At 41.9% G+C, this 21,220-nt stretch overlaps 1 long non-coding RNA gene and 1 pseudogene across 4 annotated transcripts in view; one reads left to right on the top strand and one right to left on the bottom strand.

The window, feature by feature from the left end:
• LOC309626369 overlaps positions 1 to 21,220 on the bottom strand; it is a 135,142-nt gene that overhangs the window by 90,804 nt on the left and 23,118 nt on the right. The gene's annotated exons all lie outside the window — the stretch shown is intronic.
• Positions 1 to 21,220, top strand: part of LOC309625940 (small ribosomal subunit protein uS2 pseudogene) — a 29,014-nt pseudogene extending 7,794 nt beyond the window's left edge. The window contains exon 1 of the transcript in view: positions 1 to 21,220. This exon is cut by the window's left edge and continues 7,794 nt beyond it. The product of the transcript in view is annotated as a small ribosomal subunit protein uS2 pseudogene (transcript).

Raw genomic sequence — 21,220 nt, 5'->3', positions numbered from 1 at the left:
CTTCCAGGAGGTAGAGTTAGAGGTTCTTCCACCCTTTGAGAGGAGATTAAACTTAGTGACTTGTTCCCAGTGAACAGAATAGGGAAAGGAAAAACACATTCCCCAAGTGATGAAGGTTCACATCCCCAGTGATGTCATGTGCGTAACGTGTGTCGCCTGATACGTATGATGAAAAGGGCACTTCGCCTCTGTGGTATATTTCCCCCAAACCCATAACCTCAGTCTAACCCTGAGAAAACAGACAAATCAAGTTTGGGGGACATTTCTGCAGGAAACTTTGCCAGTACCCCTCAAGACTGTCATGAAAAACAAGGGAAGACTGAAAAATTGTCACAGACTAGGGGAAACATGTAAACCAAATGCAGTATGGTATCCTGGTCTGGACCAGAACAGAAAGAGGACATTAATGGAAAAATTGGTGAAATCCAAATAAAGTCTGAAGTTTAATTAACAGTAATAAACCAATGCAGTTTCTTAGTTTTAACAAATGTATCATGGAAATGCAAAATGTAAACGATGGGGGGAAATTGGGTGAGGGATATACAGGAACTCTGTACTACCTTTGCCACTTTCTGTAAATCTAAAATTATTTCAAAATAAAAAGTTTATTTTTTAAAAAGTATACTAACTGGGCTTCCCTGGTGGCACAGTGGTTAAGAATCCGCCTGCTAATGCAGGGGACAAGGGTTCAAGCCCTGGACCGGGAAGATCCCCCATGCCGAGGAGCAACTAAGCCCATGCACCACAACTACTGAGCCTGCGCTCTAGAGCCCACAAGCCACAACTACTGAGCCCACGAGCCACAACTACTGAAGCCCATGTGCCGAGAGCCCGTGCTCTGCAACAAGAGAAGCCACCGCAATGAGAAGCCCACGCACCGCAACAAAGAGTAACGCCCATTCACCACAACCTAGAGAAAGCCCGCACGCAGCAACGAAGACCCAACGCAGCCAAAAATAAATAAATAAAATAAATTTTAAAAATATATATATATAAACTACTAACTGGACATGAGAAGGGATGCAAAGATGAGACAGTCATTGCCCTCAGAATCTTCAGCCTGCCTATGGGAGAGGCAAGACTACAGTAAATGACCTGAAATGGAACATCCATCCTGGTTTGCCTGAGACGGTCCCTAGTATATAACTGTAAGCTCAGCATCATTATTAATTACAAGTACCCCCTCTTACTTCCAAAAGTATTCTGATTTAGACATTAAATTATATGCTCATACCACCTAAAAAGCACAGGGTATGCTGTGGTGGTCAGAGATAGGAGGGGACATTTGTGAAGGCATGGAAGGATGGATGGGGAGCTATGAAGTGGAGATAGAAGTCAGAGAGATAGGAAGGGGGAGGAATGGCCCAGGCAGGGGCGGCTTCAAGAAGAAAGTCCCAGAGGCAGCTAAGCCCCAGGGTGTGTTCTTTTCAAGACACAGATATCTGAATTTGGAGAAAACTCTGATTAAGAAGAGGGGGTCAACTGGGGTTTGGAGCAGGCTAAATGGACTAGAACTTTATTGGGGCAGTAATGTATTTTCAAGCACATAGGAGGGAAAGTGACCAAACCACCCTACAAATGAAAAACCTACAAAATTAATTTTCTTGAGAAAGATCCTTTTTTTTCCCCTTATATATCCATTCTTTCCCTAACTTTTCTTATAATCTCTCTAGGTCCTTGATACACACTGAGCTCCAGCTCACCTAAGCTAACTCTCAAAGGTATCGTGAGATCCCTCTAAACACTGATATTGCCATTTACTAAGCTCTCAACCTATACAAGATTAAGCAGCTGCTTCCCTAGGCCTCTGGTGTCTGACCCAATCTGTGGTTCAGTCATGTGCTCTGCTACCTCAGAGCCTACACTGTCTTCTCTCCAGGACACCACTCCCTGACCACGTGGCATTCTTCATTATTGAAGTAAAGTGTTGCCTTCAATAAAGCATAACCCCCAGGTTTTCATATGATCTCCAAATTTCAAAGAATGGGAAGAAATATTTTACAAAAACCCTGTTGCTCTTTCAGGGAAGAAGATTTGAATTCTCAATAGCTTTTACTCTGGAAGGTAAACAGTATGATTCAGTTTCACTTTCTATTTAAATACTTCAGGAACTAACTCATATGCTGTTATATTCAGAGAATGGTGACCTTTTTTTAAATCTTGCCCTTTGAATAATTCCATTCCCTTCAGATTCTCAAACACTTAAAATCCCCACCAGGCTTAGTATATTTAGTGGAGTCTCTTTAAGGTATTATTTAGCATCTTCTGCTTATGGTCATGTCCAAAAGCCAGGTAATCTTCCTACTCATTTACCTAGACTCAAGGAAGGTGATATCATTGTGAAGTTTGAAAATGTTTAAAAGCTTTACATTATAAGCCCTGGTAGAAAAAGAAGAGGAAGGATATCTGGAAGGCCACCTCTGCTGGGCTGAGGGTGGGGTAGGGAGCAGGGGTGACTTTATCTGTAATGTGCCTAGAAAAGCCTGAGTGAGGTTGGGGCTGGCTCCCGGGGCCTCTGATGTCCAGGTTCTCCTCTCACTGCAGCACAACCTGGAGCTAAGAGATATGGGGCAATGACTGTATAGGGATGCCCAGTGTGATTGCTGAGGAAATACCCTGATGAAATTTGTTCTTCTGCAATAAAGCTCGTTTTCTTTGGGAATTCGTGTGTCCTTTTCCAAATTAAACTAGCAAAATAGGAATTTTTGTAACATCTCAGCCTTCTGGCTCTCTTCTCTCTAAATTTTCAAGCTTTGTGTCTCCTACCTTCAGCAAAAATACTTGTGTTTTGGAAAACTGATTACCAGTGAAGGAACCAGGAGGTGGAACTGGATCACAGTACCTTTAGTTGGAAGCAGTGGCACCAAGCCCTTCCCTCTAAATGAGCTGGCCTCGCCTCTGGGGGGCCTATGGAGAAAAGCCCGCTCCAAGGTGCTAGTTTTCAGTTTGCTTCTCAGCACCCGTGCAGTCATAACTAAAGCGAAGGAGAATATTGCATGACTTCAGAAGAAAGCCAGCCACCTTGCAACATCTTCAGGAAATTCTGCACTCCCCTAGGGCTTGCAAAACTCCCTATGTCTTGCAGACCAAAGGCAAGATCTCAGTCACCTAGCTCTAGTTTGCATAATTAAAGAAAGTGGAAGCTGGTTTTTTTCTGGGTGACCCTTGACCCAACCAAGCTCACAGGGCCTATCACAGAAATAAGATAGCATAAAATGAAGTGTTGTAGTAATGAAAGCTGTTATCATTCAGATGAGCAGGAAAAGCCAGGTCCCTGGATGACCATCTGAGCCCTGACTTACTAGGGTCATACAGCCAAGACAGTGTCCACTTAAGGTACTATAATGTTATTCTTTTGAGTTGGCATACGTACAACAATATAATTTCATGTCATAATTTGTAAGACATCTCAGAGAAACCATGTACTAATATCTTCTATAATGTCTTTTATCGGGACTTCCCTGGTGGCACAGTGATTAAGAATCCGCCTGCCAACGCAGGGGACACGGGTTCGAGCCCTGGTCCAGGAAGATCCCACACACCGCAGAGCAACTAGGCCCGTGCGCCACAACTACTGAGCCTGCGCTCTGGAGCCCACGAGCCACAACTACTGAGCCCATGTGCCACAACTACTGAAGCCCACACTTAGAGCCCGTGCTCTGCAACAAGAGAAGCCACTGCCATGAGAAGCCCACAAAAAAGAGTAGCTCCCGCTCTCTGCAACTAGAGAAAGCCCGCACGCAGCAATGAAGACCCAATGCAGCCAAAAATAAATAAATAAATAAATAAATTTATAAAATGCTATTGTTCATTGGCGGCAAGGATGTGGGAAACCACTGTACTCATATGTTTGTGGTAAATAGTCCCTTGTGAAATATTAACATTTATCCATAGTCATTACCATTTGTGTCCATGCCTGGAAATTTATCATAAGTCACCAATTCAATAAAGGAAAAATCTGTATGCTTGAGGCTGTCTATTGAATGAAAAAAATCTAACGTCCAAAAATAAAATTATAAAAAAAAAACCCTTTTATCTCCATTTTTTATATGGAAGCATAGCCAATGATCTGTTAACTCCCTCCCTCCCACATCACTACCTCTTTCTTGTCTTTCTCCCATTGTCCTATTAATGTATTATCCATCTTTGGGGAAAAAAATTAAAACAATTTTAAAACCACATTCAGTATGGCCACATGATGGGGGAGAGAGTCCACCTTCAAGTCAAGCAGCTCTACCTCTTTTCCATATTGGGCATCCAGACAGATTTCCTTTGTACAAAGAGTCTTGCAACTAGGGGAAAGAGTTTGAAAATCACTGGGCTGGTGTAAATCCCTTACTGTAAAAAAGCACAAACTAAGACCCAGCGCAGTTACCTGACATGAGTTCAAGCGACTTTTAGCAGAGTGATTGCTAGAAATCAGGTCTCAAACTCCTAGTCTATGGCAACAAAAAAGCCCAATGAGCTTTGAAGAGAGAGAGGAACTCAAAACAGGACTCTTTCGATCAAAACCCACCTGGTATCAGGGCAGCCACCCTGTCTGGGTGAGCTAAACTGAGATTCCTCCACCTCCGCCCCCACTTCCGTTACAGAACAAGGGTCATTGCCACAGGAGAGCTGAACTTGTGGACTGGGTTTGGGTTTGAGTCAGAACAATTTGGTTTTAAGGCTCAGAAATTTTTGTTTGAAGCCTCCAAGCTTGATTAGAGGTTAAAAGATCATGGGACCACCGAGCAGCCCTTGGCTTTCTAGAGTTTGGGAAAACGACTCAGTTGCATTAGAAGTTTCTCAGGTGGGACTTCCCTGGTGGCGCAGTGGTTAAGAATCCACCTGCCAGTGCAGGGGCCAGGGGATCGATCCCTGGTCCGGGATGCCTCAGAGCAACTAAGCCTGTGCACCACAACTACTGAAGCCCGCGCGCCTAGAGCCCGCGTGCCACAACTACTGAAGCCTGTGCGCCTAGAGCTTGTGCTCCACAAGAGAAGCCACCACAATGAGAAGCCCGCGCACCGCAATGAAGAGTAGCCCCCGCTCGCCGCAACTAGAGAAAGCCCGCGCACAGCAATGAAGACCCAACACAGCCAGAAATAAATAAATAAATAAATAAATTTAAAATATGTACAGCTTTTAAAAAAAAGAAGTTTCTCAGGGTAAGGCCTCTAGGACAGAGAAGGAATATTCACTAAGTGGGAGAGGAAGCTAGTACTTAAGACCTTTCTAACCCATTTCTGTGAGGTTCAACTCAATAAAACCAGCAAACACACCCACAACTTTGTTTTCTCTGTGATTAAAACCTTGAGTATTTTTGTGGAAAGTGACACACCAAGAAGGCCAGCTTGCTCATGTTGGTGACAGAAGCAAGGATATCTACACAAGTAGGGTTCTGGGCCATTTGGTGGTGGGGGGGGGTGGGAGAAATAAGTTAGCATTAATATGAGGATCTGTGAACGTTTCTGGGTTAATTTTTTAGGAATATATGGAATTCACTGGCTGGGTAAATGCAGTCACACTCAGTCTTCAGCTTGTTCAGCTCCAGGCCCTGGGATGAGGGTGGGCAGGCCTGACAAAGCAGCGTGGAGCTTTTAGAGTCTCCCCTGAAGCTGTTTCCTCACTCCCCACCCCCCTCAGCCTGCATTCCTGGGGAGCATCTTAACATCTGCCCAGGGCTTCAGAACCCTGCACACTCATTCATTCATTCAACAAATATTTGTTCAGCACTTACCATGCGCCAGGCCTTCCCATCAGGAACTACTCACTGAGTGTCTTCCATGATGCCCTGTACAATTTCTCCACTAGGCATGTAGGACTACACCCTGCTCACTCCCTCACTCCCCACAGGAGCTTATGATCTAGCTTGGGCTGTGAAACATTCAGTAAACCATGAGCACAGGAGGCAAATGGGAAAAGGCTGGGATCTGTGGCCAGACTGGCCCAGCTGAAATCCTGACATTAAGGCAATTGGCAATAATTAGCTGGTTGATCTTGGGCAGGTGTTTAACTTCCCTGAGCCTCAACTTATTTAAAAATGGAGACCAGGGACTTCCCTGGTGGTCCAGTGGGTAAGACTCCGTGCTCCCAATGCAGGGGGCCCGGGTTCTAATCCCTGGTCAGGGAACTAAATCCCACGTGCCGCAACTAAGACCTGGCACGGCCTAAATACATAAATAAAATTTTAATGGAGAATAATAAAATATATTCCTTACAGGGTTATTGATTTAATGGGACATAAAGACATAGAGACCACCAATATTAGGTAAATACATAAAGGCCACCAATATTAGGTAAAACCTTTTAAGATTCAGCAAAATTTTGTTTTTATTTTCATTTTAATACTTTTCAAAGTAATGCCTATGCATAATTATAACAGTAACTCACAGCACTTACCTTGTACTGGACACTAGTCCAAGTATTTTACATAGATTAAATTAGTTCACTCTAAAAACAGCTTTCTGAGGAAAGCACATTATTACACTAATTTGCAACAAAATATGTAACCGAGCAACAGAGAGGTTAAGTGACTTGCCAAGGTCACACAGCTAGTAAGTGGCAGTACCAGACTTCAAATCATGTTCATATGCACATAGTTCAACAACTCAAAAAACTCTACAAGACTTATGAAAAACAGCCACCCTCTTCATTCCCTTCCCTGCCCTTCCCACTCTATATATTCAACTAATATGCTTATAGAAGATAAGGACTTAAGTCTCTTTTACCACTACTGGAAACCACCACATACCTGTGACACTCCACATTTTCCCTCTTCCATCCTTTCAATATCATTTCTAATTAGATTAATATTCAATGTTTACATTATTATCATCTGTAATGCGATTACAGGCAAGCCCTGCAGTATGCTATCTTTCTCTTTCCTCCTTATACAACTAGTAACAAGAATTAATACTGGTCTTATTACTTTTCTTAGTTTCTATGCATCTTCCACTAATCTATCACCAAACTCTCCATCCTGTTCATCTCCACTCCTTCTACTTAAACACATCAAAAGTTTATCAATCCCTTGAACTCACCTTTCCCAGAGCCTTTCTGCTCCAATCTAGACTGGATGACTCTAGTTCTGCTGCACAGCCATATCTTAGGAGCTCCTTTCATCATCTCTGTAATTACATTTGCTTCTTTCTTGGGCTAGTTCACCTGGGTTCTTTAAATTTTGATGAAGTTAAATTTCAATTTTCTTTTCATTTGTGGTTTTTGTGTCCTACTGAAGAAATCCTTGCCTACTCCAAAGTCGTGAAATTTTTCTAAGTTTTCTTCTAGAAGCTTTATAATTTTAGCTTTTCTGTTTAGGTCTGGGATCCATTTCAGTTACTTTTTGTGCATGGCGTGAGGTAAGGGATAAGGTTCTTTATTTCCATATAGCTATCCAGTTGATCCAGCATCACTTCTTGAAAAGATTTTCCTTTTCCCCATTGAAATACCTCAGACACTTTGTCAAAAATCAATTGACTATATGTGTTTGGGTCTATATCTGAACTCTCTATTATCTTCTATTGACCCATATATCTATCCTTATGCCAATACCTAGAATGTCTTGATAACTGTAACTTTATAGTAAGTCTTCAAATTAAGTAGTGTAAGACTTCCTTCTAACTTTGCTCTTTTCAAAATTGTTTTGGCCATTCTAGGTCTTCTGCATTACCCTATAAATTTTAGAATCAGCTTGATTGTGATTGCATTGAATCTACAGGTCAATTTGGAGAAACTGATATCTTAACAATATTAAGTCTTCCAATTCATGAACATGGCATACCTCTCCATTTATTTAGGTCTCCTTTCATTTATCTTAGCAATGTTTTGTACTTTTTAGTGTACAAGTCTCACATAAGTCTTGTAAAATATGTCCCCGAGTACTTCACGTGTGTTTTTTTAAAAATAAACTTTATTTTTTAGAGCAGTTTTAGGTTCATGGCAAAATCCAAGTACAGAGAGTTCCCATATGCCCCCCACCCCCACATACACACAACTGCCCCCACCACAGGTGTTTTTTATGCTATTATAGTAAGTAGTATTTTTTAAATTGCATTTCCAATTGTTCATTGCTGGTATAGAGAAAAAGAATTTTTATATTTGACCTTGTATCCTGTGAACTTGCCAACCTACTTATTAGTTCTAGTAGCTTTTCTGTAGAATTTTAGGATTTTCCACATACCCAATCATGTCACCTGCAAATAAATATTATTTTACTTCTTCTTTGCCAATCTGTATGTCTTGCCTTATTGCCCTGGCTAGGACCTTCACAGCAATATTAAAAATAAGTGGTGAAAAAAAAAGTGGCAAAAGCAGACATCCTTAGATCTTAGAGGGAAAATAGTCTTTCACCGTTAAGAATAAGATGTAGGTTTTCGGATGGGAGGGATTGGGGAGTTGGGATTGACACATATACACTACTGATACTGTGCATAAGATAGACAACTGAGGGAAACATACTGTATAGCACAGGGGACTCTACTTAATGCACTGTGGTGTCCTAAATGGGAGGGAGATCCAAAAGGGAGGGGATATGTATATGTATATGGCTGATTCATTTTGCTGTGCAGTAGAAGCTAATACAATATTGTGAAGCAACTATCCTCCAATAAAAATTAATTAAAAAATAAATTAAAAAAATTTTTTTAAACTAAAAAAAAAAGATGTAGGTTTTCATGGAAGACCTTTATCAAGTTGAAGAAGTTCCCTGGTACTCATAGTTTACTGGAAGGTTTTCATAAATGGGTGTTGAATTTTGCCAAAGGCTTTCAATGCATATCTATAAAGATATATTTTCTTCACTTCTAATGTTGTAAATTACACTTATTGATTTTTTTTAACTTTTTTTAAAAATTTATTTATTTTAGGATCTGTTGGGTCTTCGTTGCTGCACATGGGCTTCCTCTAGTTGCGGCGAGTGGGGGCTACTCTTTGTTGTGGTGTGTGGGCTTCTTATTGCAGTGGCTTCTCTTGTTCCGGAGCGCAGGCTCTAGGTGCGTGGGCTTCAGTAGTTGCAGCACGCAGGCTCAGTAGTTGTGGCTCGCGGGCTCTAGAGCCAGGCTCAGTAGTTGTGGCGCACGGGCTTAGTTGCTCTGCGGCATGTGGGATCTTCCCGGAGCAGGGATCGAACCCATGTCCCCTGCATTGGCAGGTGGATTCTTAACCACTGTGCCACCAGGGAAGCACCCAATTATTGATATTTCAATGTTAAATTAACCTTGCATTCCTGGGATAAGCCCTACTGAATCGTGACATATTTACCTGTTAGTATATTGCTGCATTCATTTTGCTAATAGTTGAAGGACTTTTCCTTGTTCCTGATGGATATTGGTTTATAATATTTTTCTTGTAATGTCTTTGTCTGGTTTAATATCAGCCTCATAAAATGAACTGGAAAGTATACTATCCAATTCTATTTTCTGAACGTTCTTCAGGGCTAAAGGATTGGTATTATCTCTTCCTTAAATGTTTGACATAATTCACCAATACTACCATCTGGGCCTAGGAATTTTCTTTGTGAAAACATTTTTTTGTGTGTGTGTGTGAAAACATTTCTTAATATGACTTTAATCACTTTTATTGACATATGGATATTCAGAAATGTTTCTTCTTGAGTCACTATTGGAAAATTGTGTCTTGCAAGGAATTTTTCCATTTCATCTAAGTTTTCAAATGTATTTGCAGTTATTCATAATATCTTTTTATTATCCCCTTAATTAATGTAGGATTTTAGTAGTGTTTTCTCTTTTCCCAGATACTGATAATTTATGTCTTGTTTTTCTTGATCATTCTATTTAGATGTTGTCAACTTTATTGATTTTAAAAAACCTAAATCTTTTATTTCATTGATTTTCTCTATTTTTCTTTTCTTTTTTTTTAATTTTTGGCTGCCTTGGGGCTTCATTGCTGCACGCGGGCTTTCCCTAGTTGCAGCGAGCGTTGCGGTGCGCAGGCTTCTCATTGCGGTGGCTTCTCTTGTTGCAGAGCACAGGCTCCAGGAGCGTGGGCTTCAGTAGTTGCAGCACATGGGCTCAGTAATTGTGGCTCATGGGCTCCAGAGCGCAGGCTCAGTTGTTGTGGTGCATGGGCTTAGTTGCCACACCATGTGGGATCTTCCTGGACCAGGGTTTGAACCTGTGTCCCCTGCATTGGCAGGCGGATTCTTAACCACTGCGCCATGAGGGAAGCCCTCTATTTTTCTGTTTTCTGATCTTTATTATTTCCTTCCTTCTACTTCCTTTGGACTCAAATTGCTCCTCTTCTCCTAGCTTCTTAAGGTAAAAGCCTCAATCACTGATTGGAGAACTTTCTTCTTTTCTAAGCTATTAATTATCTTCTGAGCACTGCCTTAGCTGTATCCCATTAATTCTGAAAAGTTTCTTCACCTTTATTCAAAATATTTTAAAGTTTCCTTTATGATTTCTAATTTGACCATTACATTATTTAGAGGTGCATTGTTTTTACCAAATATCTTTGTTATTGATTTTTAATTTAATTCCATTCTTATTAGAAAACATACTCTGTATGATTTTAATTGTTTTACATTTATGGAGACTTGTTCTATGACTCATAATATGGCCTAATGCTATTGTTGGCTAGAGTGTTCTATAAATGTCAATTAGGTCATGTTGGTTGATAGTATTATTAATATCTTCCATATCCCTACTGATATTGTCAGTTTGTCCTGTTAGTTACTGAAAAAGGAATGTTGAAATCTCTAACAATAATAGTGGGTTTGTTAATTTCTTTATTAGTTTTTGTTGCCATGTATTTTGAAGCTCTGTTATTGGATGTACACACACTTAGAATTTTTATGTCCTCCTGATGAATTGTACTCTCAACTACTATGAAATGACCTTCTTGGGGCTTCCCTGGTGGCACAGTGGTTGAGAATCTGCCTGCCAATGCAGGGGACATGGATTCGAGCCCTGGTCTGGGAAGATCCCACGTGCCGCGGAGCAACTAGGCCTGTGATCCACAACTACTGAGCCTGTGCGTCTGGAGCCCATGCTCCACAACAAGAGAGGCCGCGACAGTGAGAGGCCCGCGCATCGCGATGAAGGGTGGCCCCCGCTTGCCGCAACTGGAGAAAGCCCTCGCACAGAAATGAAGACCCAACACAGCCAAAAATTAATTTTAAAAAAAAATGACCTTCTTTATCCCATATGAAATTTCTTGTTCTAAGACACCCTTTGATATTAATATAGTCATGCTAGCTTTTTTATGATTGGTGTTTGCATGGTGTAACTTTTCCATCCTTTTACTTTTAATCTACCTGTGTATTTATATTTAGATTCCCTCTAGAAAGTGCATAGTTGGGTTTTGCTTTTTTATCCAGTTGGTCTATCTCTGCCTTATAATTGGGGTGTTTAGAACCTTTATATTTGATAACAGTTATTAATATGGTTGGGCTTAAGTCTACCATCTTCATATTTTGTCCTATCTTTTTTCCCTTTTTGCTTGTCTAATTTTGTGTTGAGTATTTTTAGTACTCCAATTTATCTCCAAAACTGATTTATTAGCTAGAGCTCTCTGGGTTTTTGTCTTTGGGGTTTTTTTTTGTTTTTTTTGTGTGCGTGTGGTTGCTCTGGGGTTTATAACACGCATACTTTACTTGATCCAGAATGTACTTCCAGGTAAAAGCCTAGGTGATGATAGAGCTCACCTCATTTGTCTCTCTTCCCTTAGGGAATCACAGTCCTGTACTACCTCTAGTCCAACATCAGAAAACAGGTGTTTCATACATTTTGTACAGTTTCTAGTTGTTTACAGTGGCAGGGTAAATGTGGCCCCTATTACTCCATCATAGATTAAAGCAGAAGTCCACTTATGCTTTTTTAAAAATCCATTTACTAACAATTTTGAGGAAGTAGTGGAAAGTAAACACATGTGTTCAGTCTACCACATTTAGCTGGGAACCCACTTCAATTTTTAAAATTATAAACAAAACATAATACTTTTCAAATTAATAATTATCCCAAAACAGTGAGAAGGATAAAAATTGTTTTCAACTTTTCACCAAAGTGTCTATATAGTCAGATCAGTGAGGACTGACTTGAGCCATAAGTCAGGTTCCACATCTAACTGTTTTCGTTACTTACTTTCAGAAGGATCTCTTGATAAAAAGAATTGTGCCCAAAGCTTGTTCTGCTTTCTCTCCAAGCCCAATACTTATCATTAGCTCAGCTTAAGCTGGTTATTCAGGTGTCTTCACAGCAATATGACTTGTATATGATTTTGCTCTAAGAAGTACAACTCTGAACAATATTTTTGTAGTTTTGGTCTCCTCCCTACCTTTACTGACAAAATTAATCAGTTTCCTATACTTACTCTGGAAAATATCATTTGCTTTGCCAGAGACATAACCATACTTTGTTTAAAAATTGTAGGGAGTTCCCTGGCGGGCTAGTGGTTAGGATTCCGGGCTTTCACTGCCATGGCCCAGGTTCAGTCTCTGGGTGGGGAACTGAGATCCTGCAAGGCACATGGAGTAGCCAAAAAAAAAAAAAAAAATGTGTCAAAATTTGATGGCTTTGTGCCACTATAGGACAAAGTCCTATAGAAACAATATCCTTAGGGACCATTACAATAAAGTCCACTTTTCAAACATTCAGCACTATATTTCTTATTTGAACTTCTCATTTTCAGCTACTGTGCCAAATCAACACTCCTATAAAATATTTTGTCCTAGCTCATACAGATTCATGGTGTATATTCATACTAGAGCTGTATTCAATATTTACACTTAGAGAGTTATCCTGTATTGCACTATTGATAATATTATCTTCATCATTCATTTTACTCTTCAATGAACTACTTTGGAATCATGAGAAATTTAATGCAACACAAGAGTAACAACAAAAATGTAGATTTTTACAATTAAGAATTTTAACACTGTCCTGATATGAAACACATTATCTAAAATAATCTATAACTGATAACTGAAATTAGCTATGATGAACTGACCAATGCAGTCCTTGCAGTGACTATGATGAAACAATTATTAAGAAAGTAATAGAATTTCTTAATCTTTCATTTTAGATTAGTTAGGTGTATGTGAACAAAATTGTTCCATCAGTTTTTCCTCTAAAACCATCAAATCACTTGCAAACTCCTGGATAGATCACCAGTTTGTGGACCACCTTTGAGAAACCCTGTTTTAAGGATAGGCATTTGTATCTCTAATCAGTGGTAGTAATTACTGATTTTCAGTGCTTCACACAAAGAAGATATTTAATACCCACATAATAAATTTTTAAACAATATTTTTTGGTTTTGTACGTGTCAAGCACTATTCTAAACTCTGAGGATAGAGCAGTGAACAAGACAGGTATTGTCTTCCTCTCTACTGGAAAGAAGCAGACAATATAAAGAAAACAGGTAAGTTCAGAAAATGTTAATGATATAAAGGAAATAGTGTAATGAGATAAAGTGTGACTTGAGGAGGGCAGGAACTACTTTAGATAGGGTGGTCAGGAAATACCTCACTAAGGAGACCACAGTCGAACAGAATGCTGAGAGATGAGAAGGAGGCAGACATTGAGGAACTGAGAACATTCTAGACAGAAGGCCCAGAAAGTGCAAAGATCTTGAGGGAGTGGTAGTGGTGTGGCCTTTTGGGGGAACAGAGAGAAGGCTGAGGTGCCTGAGGCAGAATGAGCAAGAGGAATGACAGGATGAGGAAAGGCTGGGAAGGCACTCAAGTGCCAGATTAGTAGAGCCTTGTGGGCTGTGGTGGGTGAGGAGTGTGGGTAGCTACTAGAAGATTGTAAGCAGGGGAGTGACAGGAGCTAATTTATCTTTACAAAAGATCGCTGGATGCTCCACAGAGTATGGAAAGGTTGGAGAGAAGCAGAGCAAGAGCAAGGAGACCAGTTACAAGGGTATTTAATAATTGAAGCAAGAGGTGACTAGGGTGGGAGCAGTAGAGATGGAGAGAACTAGATGGATTGGGGAAGTATTTTTCATAGAGAATGGGCAAGACTTGCCAATGCATTGAATAAATTAATGAACGAGATAATTAATGAATAGTCACTAAAATGGGGAGATCCACAAGGAGAAAGGTCAGCATGTGCTGTAGAAGAAGTTAAGGAAAGCTTTCTGGAGGAGGCAGAATGAGAGCTGGGCTTGAGAGATGATCTAGCTATGGCTAAGAAGCGAAGCAGTAGGGATCCAACTGCAAACAAATCAATGAAGTGGGACTGACTTTCTATGTGTTTGGAGACTCATGAGTTGCTAGCTTGGTGTAGGTGTTGACTGTTGAGGAACAAGCAGGATAATGGGGTAGAACAGGATGGGAAGGGGCTGAATCATGGAAGATCCTGGAAAGCCCAGAGGGGTGAACTCTGTGCCTACACCCTACCTAATCCCCAGGACAGCTGTTCCTTAGACTTCCCACCAAGCAGACTAGCAATGAGCCCTTTCGCCAAGTTCCATGCCTGGACCCAGGCACCCATCTCACTGCCTCCCAGGAAAGGCCCAGAGCACTCACTGATCTGCCCAACATCAAGGTGACCTATGAGTCAGTGGGCTGGGAGCTGGAACAGGTCCCTGGTACATTTACTGTCCCTGGCAAATATGGCAACTCCTAACACTCTATAAATGTCTCAGATAACAAATAAATTATACCTTTTTTTTTTTTTGGCATCAGTCTGTCTCTGCCAAAGGTGGTGGGTTTTTGCCAACACCAGATAGGAAGCTCCGCCAGGACCACCTTGGAGACCACCCACCCCCTCCTCTCAGCAGTCTGGCAGCCCAGCCTTTCCTGTCTCCACCAAGGAAGGGGTGTGCTCCACCACTCCATAATAAGAATCTGTTACACCTGAAGAGGAGGCCTGACTCTTTGACAGACCACACTGGTGAGGATTCCCAGATTCTGCCCCCTCTATGACTGTACTAGATATTTCTCTGCCACGTGGTTCCAGCTCAACTGTGAGCTCCATATGGGCAAGGACACTGCCTGTCTTGTATATGTTTGCCCCAGCCACTGACACAGTGAGTGTTTGGAACACATTTTCTGAACAAATGAATAAATGATTGACTTTGTTGTGGATTTGGGGGAGGGGACACAAAAACTACTCAATGCAGAAACAGCTCTCCTGGAGGTCTGCTCACTCCCCTCATGGAGACAACAGCTGCCTTTTACTCGGTTGTGTACAATGTACAACACAGGTGCTAGGCACATTTCCCACATTAGCTCATTTAATAGTCACAACAGCATCCCCCCTTTAGTGCGCTCTTATCCTCATTTTACTGATGAGGAAACTGAAGGTCAGACAACTTAAGGTCATACTGTTAGCAAGAGGCAGAGTCAGGACTCCTACCTAGAGCTGACCAACCCCAAAGCCCTCATCCTTTCAGATCATAGTCCTAGAGCGACTCCATGGGCAAAGGCACCGGAGTCTCCCACCTGCCACTCTGGAGGGCAATTCAGCAGATCTTCAGCTCACCCTCCCACCTTAGCAGGAAGCCGTTTATCAGATTAACAACCCACCTGCTCCCACAGCAGAGAGCAGGGCCCTGAGGAAATAGAACTCGGATTGGCTGGAACTTCTGTGAGGACAAAAGACACAGGGACACTTCAGGCCTTGGAGCAGGGAAGCAATCTTGTGCTTTTCCCTTTCCCAGGGGGAGACTGGGATGTGTCCTTTGACTTAAGTGTCAGCATGAAGTAACGAATAGAACACAGGATTTGGAGCCAGACAGATGTGGGTTTGAGTTCTGACATGCTGAGTGACCTTGGACAAACCACTTAGCCTTTCCAATTCTCAGTTCCTTCAGCTGAAGAATGGTTTAATGCCTCCTCCTTCATGGGATTGTCTTGGGTATTAAATGAAGTGGCATATTTAAGGTGCTCACTCCACAACTCAAGCAAGACCTGTCCTTTTCTCTCTCAACTGGATAGGGTACCCATTACTGGTCCCACTTGTCAGATGAGCAAACTGAGGCTCCAAGATATTGAGTGGCCTACATTAGGAATAGAGGCCATCTCCTAACTCACAAAATGAGGCTCTTTCCACTGCTTTTTTTTGGCTTGCTCCTCAAAAGCAAAAACAGTAAACCCCCTAAAACTGGTAGTTTCACCTTAAATATGTAACTGTCTGGATCCTCCTCCTCTTCTTGCTCCCCTTCCCTGAATTCTTATCTCACCAGTCTCTTTGCACACAAATCAGACTGATCATCATAAAGCAATAGAGAGGTTCATGGGCAGAATGGGAGGTAAACACAATTCTCTCCACAAGCAAGACAAGCCCTCTCTGTTGGTGTAAAATCATGACTCACTCAAGGCCTTTTATGAGGGCCAGATGCTGAGCACGTCTAAATTGCTTCAAATTGCTTCTATGCTGTGTGTTGGTGGTGGGGAGGGGAACAGCCAACATCTATATATATTTATACATTTACCAGGAAATGTGTTGATATTGTTTTCCAATCAGGATTTACCATAAGCCAGAAGTCCCACACCTATTGAATAGGCCAAACCCAGCCCACTGTCAACAGAGAAAAGTTTATCTCAAACATAAAAGATTTTAAATCAAAATGGATGTTAGAAGAGCAGGATTCCCAGCATTGTTGGGCAGCCAGGGCTGTCTCTAGCAGCTGACAGGGTGAGTGATGGTTGTTTCTGAGCTCAGACTTCATCCTGGGAGCCCTAGAAGCTAGGCAAGGGAAGCTTCCAAGGAAGGAAAGGATCTCTTTTTGGACTGCAACTGCTCTACATGTAGGTCTTCGGAAATTCCTGGTATGGCCTCTGAGCACCCAGAGCCTATCTGTGGGTTGGCCCGCTGTCAGCAGTCCTGCACCAGCCCGACTCTCTATGGAGCCACAGCTTGGGTGTTCCCCAAGGCAACCTGACCCCAGAGATCTGCGTGGACCCCCCATGCCTAGATGTTACATCTTGTAGACTTAAGTCACTGTCCAACACGTAAGCTTTCTCCTTTTTTCTCTCTCGCATTTTCAAGCTCACACTCTTCTAAAAAGTCTCTTCTCCCAAATGCCAGCTGCTCCTCTTCCCTGCAAAGCTTTCCTCTGTGCCCACTGGACTCCTTATTCCATGGCAAATCAATGTCCTTCATCCTTCACCTCCTCACAGAAGGCTCTCTTCTCTTCTTGGACCTCACTGAGACCTGGTCACAGGCACCTCCTGCAGCCATCCTCAGTGATGACTTTTTGCTCTCTCATACATGTTTATCTGCCTGAGTCAGCAGATGAAGCCAGATGGTGGGGCCAGTGTCCTCACACCCCCGTGTGCAAGACCATTGCTCCCCACGAGCGTTAACTCCCTTGGGGCTCACACTGTCTGGCTGCACCAGCTTGCCTGTGTTCCCCTGTCTCCCTGCTCCCACCATCGTCCTGGAGCAGTTCAGTGTGCAGGGGGAGGACCCTCCCATGCCATGCCTTACCCCTTGCATCGAGTCATCCTGGTCTCCCACGTCCATCACCTGCTGCCACAGACACACTGTTCGTCTCATCACTGCCAGATATGCCATTCACTGGCTCAGGCTCCCAACCCTCTAGCTGTATATCTGTTTGATCCCTCCTCTTTCTCCCAGTCCATCATCCTCAAACGGCCTTCTCTCCTTTCGAACCAAGCTTAAACTATTCTCTCACCCGCACCCTCCATGCCTGACACCCCTATTCTTCTGCTGTCCCCCACCCCAGCCCAGTCCTCTGCACCATGTGCCATTCACCTTCTCCTTCTCCTTCTGTGCCAACAGCTGAGAGCTACAGAAGAAAATCACATGCCCCACATCCCCACAAATATGCCTGCACCAGACACGGCTGGTTGCCAATTCCAATATGTCTATTATCACCATCTTAGAATCTTGATTTAGATAAAAATCTTTATAATCTTTAGAATTTTGATCTTGAATAAAAATATTCCCCAACAGTCCTTGGAGCTAGACATGGCTATATATAACTTAGTTCTGACCAATAGGATTAGCAGAATTATTGTTTGGCAGCTTCTGGGAAATTTCTTTAAGATACACCTGGGATGTGCCCTTTGTCTCTTCCTCCTCGTCCCTCATCCTCCTGCTTGGAACATTGATGCGATGCCTGGAGTTCATCTTGGACCATAATGATGAGGGCCATATCTGAAGGACAGCAGAAAGCAGTCTGGGTTTCTGAGTACTGTAGAGCCTGAATTGCCTACAGTAGACTTCTTTTATGTAAGAGAGAAATAAATGTTACTCTGCTTAATCCACTGTTTTTTAGGTCTCCATTACTCACAGCTGCTCACAGTAGAAATGAACTTAACACAGTGCCCTGAACACACAATCAATTCTTCTTCTTGTCCTTGGTCTGCTTTCTTTCCTGATACCCTCAGGCTCCAGGCCAAGCTAGCCCTGTACCCCATAGACCCCAACACATTCAACTCCCACCTCTTCCCCAATCTCACTAAGTGACCTTACATTCTTTGGTAGGTGGCTGGATATAAAATAAGCATTAAAAAATTCATAACTTTATTCTACTGGAAAACAGTAGCAAAGGAAATAAGGAAAGTATTACATTTAAGCAACCAAAATTATAACACACTTAGAGATCTATATAATAAGAAGGAGACAGGACTTAAATGAAGTAAATGTATTGGAATATATAAAATGAGATCTGGATAATGGAAAATTATACTATGTTTTTGGAGCAGAAGACCTACTAAGTAAAAATTTCAGTTTCCTCAAATTATTAATATATACATTGAATTAGTTCCAATTAGAATATAAACAATGTATTCAATGGAATTTTATAAAATTATCTTCAAACTCATGTGAAGAATAAATGACTGAAAATGGCTAAGAAAATTGTGAAAAGAAGAAAAGTTAAAGGGTTTTGCCTTACCAGAACATATTATAGAGTCAAACAGAAATAGAAAAACAGGTAAAAAAAAAAAAAAAAAGAAAGAAAATCCACATCAATAGCAGTATTTATGAAAAGTTAACATGGGAATTCCCTGGCAGTCCAGTGGTTAGGACTCCTCACTTTCACCACTGAGGGCCAGGGATCAATCCCTGGTCAGGGAACTAAGATCCCACAAGCCATGTGGAGGGGCAAAAAAAAAAAGTTAACACATGATACACATGGAAGTTCAATTTGGTAGGAAGAGAACAGACTATTTAATAAATGATGCCGGCACAACTGATTATCCATGTGGGAGGAAGTAAAAAGGGATTCTAATCTTATACATTATACAAAAAAAAGAATTCCAGACAGATAAAAAAATAAAAGTAAAGAGTAAAACAGTGAAAAAAATATTGCAAGAAAACTTTGGAGACTATATTATAAACTGAAGATAGGGGAGACCTTCCTAACAAAGACTGGAAACCTGGAGACTCTATAAAAGATGAAAGATTATTTTAACCATATAAATGTTTATAACTTTCGTACCATAAACAAAAGCCATAGAGAAATAAAGTATCTGGGAAAATATTAATTTCTATTTTTTTAAAAAAGTAGGCAACTATGATGCAAAGAGTACATTAAAATGACCCCAAGATCATGTGTATGTATATATGTGTCTGTATGTGTGTCTGCAAAGATTATATTGGGGCTCCAAGAAGTTCTCTATGAATAGCACCCCTCTTTCTTGCTCAAGGTTCTGAAAAAGTTGAAAGTAAACAAAGAGTAAAAATGGGGACCAAAATATCCAATTTTTAATGATAGAGGTTAAGTCCCCTTTGCTGTGTTCCACCCAGACCCTTAAGCCTCTCCTCTATTAAACTCTAGGTTGCTCATAGTCAGGCTGAAAACTTACATCCTTCCTCATTCAGTCACATAGAAAAGGTGACTCTTCTGGTAGCTCTTAAAATTTCTAGTTTCTCCTTGATTCCCTATTTCTGAGTATACCCCCATTCCTGAACTGATCACAGTGTCAGAATGAGACATACTGATTGGCTTTAACAATCAGACCCTGGAGTTAGTGGGGGAGGGGTGTCAGTCATACGAACTGGGACACTAACTATGAGGGAGCTGTGAATTTCCCCAACAAGTCCAAGAACTTCCTGTAAGGGAAGAGGGGAAATGGAAGTGCAAGCGCCCCCTACCCAGTGGAAATGTGAGGTCCATAGCCTTGGAGAGCCCCAGGTGACAGGCAAGCTGAGACCTGAAGAATGAAAAGGAGTTAGCAGGGGAAAAGAAGGGTGGAAGGCATTCCAGGCGGAGCAAACAGCATGTATAAAGCTCTGGAGATAAGAGATAATATGAAGCGCGCAGAAACTGCTAGTATTTCAATATGTCTGGAGCACAGGGTGAGATGGGCATTGACAAGAGATGATACTGAACTGGTGGGCAGAGAGCAGACAAAGATTGTGCGCTCTTTGATGATAGGGATGGAATTTATACTTCCTAGTCAGTTTAGTACAGGCTTGAGGAAAACAGATATGGGATTGGGTTCAATCCCAAATCTCTCTCAATAGTTATGGGCAACCTCTCTGAGCTTCAGGTTTTTCTTTTTTTTCTTTTTTCTTTCTTTTTTTAAACTATCTAATCTATAAAATGCAACTATTAATAGCTCCCTCACAGAGTTGCTAGAGGATTAAATGACAAGGTGTATGTATGGCCTCTGACATATAGATGGTCTGGATAAAAAGTAGCTGTTATTATTACTATCAGTGCCTCTCGCAGGCCTAGCATTCCTGCCCTCAAAGACCAAACAATGCCTAGGTAGCATGAGTGAACACTTGTGGGCTGAAGGACTAGCACCCCATGAATTTGCCCCTGGACATGGCTCCTTACTCCAGCAGTCCCTTAGCACCCCCAACCCTACGGTGCCCTCCCCAATCTCAAGGTGCTCACAACTGCCAAGAAGCACCTAAAACTCAGACACCAAAGGGCTGGGGCCCCAGACTCCTCAGCCTCCAGAGATGACTCTGCCCCATAGATGTACTCTGGCTGGCAGGTCCTGAAATGACAAAGTAATCAGGGCTAATCTGGACTGGGGAGGGGCCAGGAGGAGCCCAAGGAGAGTCATAGCTGCCTGAGGGAGATTTGGGGAGGGCTGGGATGGGTGAGACTTCTCAAAGCCTTTGTTGGCCTACTCTGGGAAGCCTGGGAGACTAACTCCCTCTAGCAGGAACTCTAGAGCCTTAGCACCCCTTTCAGGGCCTTTGCAAGTGAAAAGGCTTACCATGTCTGAATATCTGGACACTAGGTCTGTCACTCATATCTCCCCGGAGGCTGAAGGCCGTTAGGTGTCTCTGTTCAGAAGCTGTTGGACACAGACTTTTTCTAGGTACTCCTGAAGGGT

The sequence above is a fragment of the Balaenoptera borealis genome, assembly GCF_965194805.1.
Source record: "Balaenoptera borealis genome assembly, chromosome: 1".
Taxonomy (NCBI): domain Eukaryota; kingdom Metazoa; phylum Chordata; class Mammalia; order Artiodactyla; family Balaenopteridae; genus Balaenoptera; species Balaenoptera borealis.
The sequence above is the reverse complement of the archived record's forward strand: the minus strand, read 5'-3'. Positions and strand labels throughout refer to the sequence as shown.